Here is a 2,591-nt window from a genome sequence, read left to right on the forward strand (position 1 = left end):
GGGCTCTGGGTGTGTGAGTGAGCAATAGCAGTGGCCCTGTTGTCTGGGAAGGCGGTTAATGTGGGGTGCTTCTGTGCCCCTTCTCTCTGCCTGTCCTCTTGCTCCTTGATTCTGGAGCAGATTATTGAAGGCCTCCTTGGCCGATAGTCCATGCTTCATGAGAGACATGGGAGTTTGATGCATGGGAGTAGGAACATGGCTTTACTTCCTCCCAACTAGAAAACTCAGCTTCCTGCTGCGACTCTGGTCCCATGTCTGAGCTCCTCCACCCTGATGCAGCTCCCTCACCTGCCCTAACCAGCCTGTTGCTTCAGGTCTATTATTTACTGCGGGAAGCCATCTATGAGCCCTATGTGAAATGAACAGTGTTTGAGCCATTAGATGGGGAAACCCTGTTCTGGGAACTCCCAGGTGGAAACCCCCTGCTGCAAGAATGCCCATCTCAAGCTGGCACCCCGTTCTAGCTCACAGCTCAAGTTCTAGCACGGCCCTGGGGATCAGTGACCCACCAAGAACCAAACACCAAATAACCTGCTTACTGCAAGACCCCTGCTACACCAAGAAGCCTCCTTCCACACTGAAGCCTTAAACCTTCTGATCCCCTTTGATCTGTAAATAAAGCAAGTCGGGGTTTCTTGTTTGTTAGAGCCATACCCTTCTGGATGGCACAATCAGTCACACCCCTGCTTTAAATATATTCTTTCCTTTTTGTCTTATTTTATAATATATAAATTTTGTAGCTTTTATTTCGCAGCCAGCCCATCCCTCGAAGTAAGAGAGAATTTACATCAGTCCTTTCCCAGTAGCTGGAAGGTTTTGTGATGACTAGACACCTCCCGGATACAACCCAAGCTGATATGGGACTTTTATTGCAATGTGGAGGGACCCAGGGGTTGTAGCTAGGACAGAGGAACACTGCAGCAGAGACAGGGCTATCGGGAACCATACCAGAAGGGATGAGAGGGTGATGGGGGAGAAGACTGGGCAAGGGCTACACTGAGGACCCCCAAAAAGGTCCCTGCCTCTAGAACACCTTAAGGCTAGGTGAGAAATGGAGTGTCAGATGACCAGGATCTCAGTGTGGGCAAGGGATAGGGTATGCCAGGGAAGCAATAACATGGGCACAAAATTTAAGGGAGTGCTCCAAAACTCAACATTCAAAATAAATCAGATTTTAATGTAACACTTAGAAATACAAACAAATGCAAAAAGTATCCATGGTGAACACAATGAGGAATTGATATAAAGACCTGTTGTTTTACGATCCTGCACAACTGTGCAATGGGGACAGTTGTTTCCTTTCAGCTGTAGGTTCCCAGGTATTTTGCTCATTGTTTGCTGGGTGGGTTTATAAGGGTTGACAGTGGGCTGTGAACAGATTGGTGAACACGGAGCATTATATATGATCATGCTTTATGATTGTAGAGCTTTTATTAACCTTTTCAACTTGGTTCAACATAAGGGATGGTAATTTTACAGGTGTATATAGGGCTTACATTTTTCTTTTGTCTCAGGTTCTAATATGACTCCCTGTGGCATTGGTCTCAACTCTTGATTCTTTGTATAACTTGCAATATGAACAGTGAAGTAGGCAGCATTCTCAAGGAGGGACAAAACTCCCTGCCAGGGGCCCTGTCTATGTTGAACCATTTAGTTATGTATAAATAAATGCCTGGTCATGGGTGGTTAGCGATCTGAGGAAACTCTGAAAGCAAATTACACGCAGGCTAGTGCTCTATATTGCAAGTCAGAAATGTGTGTCTCATTTTTTGGTTTTTAAGTCCTTTAATACATCATCTAAGAAAAAGTCTGCTTTGGAAAAAGCACCAACAGAATTAGAAGAGAGAACAAGACAAATCGGAAAATCTAAGGGTTTTCCCCAAAACATCTTATTAAAACCCAGGAGAGACCAGGGTGAAAATTAGTGAGTTACTGCCTCTATGTTCATCTCAAACTTCTCTCCAGAGTGTTAAGTGTGTGTGCGTGCGTGTGTGTGTGTGTGTGTGTGTGTTCTTCTGGACTCAACTCCTTGGTTGACAGTCGTCGGATAGCAGCCCCAAGACTGAAAAGCAGGCGACCTCTCCATTCCTCAGTGTCCCTGAGGATGACTGGGTGGGCTCAGGGGTCCCTGTGAGGGGCTGGTCTCCAGAGGTCTCTCAGGGTGCTCACCAATACGTTCTCACAGGCCTTTCTTGTTATGGAGGGATCACCTTAGAGATGCGAAGGGGGGCACTTGAGCTGTGGCAAACAAGGAGGACAGTAGAGCAGAATACAGGGACACTTCGGGAGGAAGAGAGGCTGAGCCCTGAGCCACCATGCACTGTCTTGCTTCCAGGACTCCTAAGCAGCTCTAGGCAGCTCTTTCTCTGCCACCCCATCGTCTCTCTCCCGCCCCTCCCCAGCACAGCCTTCTACAGCTCTGGCTCCGGGAGAGACCAGTTCGTGGGCTTGGGAGACCAGGCGGTCGCTGACTGGGACCCTGGGCGCATTGCCAGCCTTCAGCGCCTAGGCTTGAGGGCCAGAAGACGCGGGACTGGGCAAGGGCTGCGTGCGCGGAGCTGTCCAGCACCCCAAGGCGGGGCGTGCGCCCC

Source organism: Sciurus carolinensis, chromosome 16, assembly GCF_902686445.1.
Source record: "Sciurus carolinensis chromosome 16, mSciCar1.2, whole genome shotgun sequence".
Taxonomy (NCBI): Eukaryota; Metazoa; Chordata; class Mammalia; order Rodentia; family Sciuridae; genus Sciurus; species Sciurus carolinensis.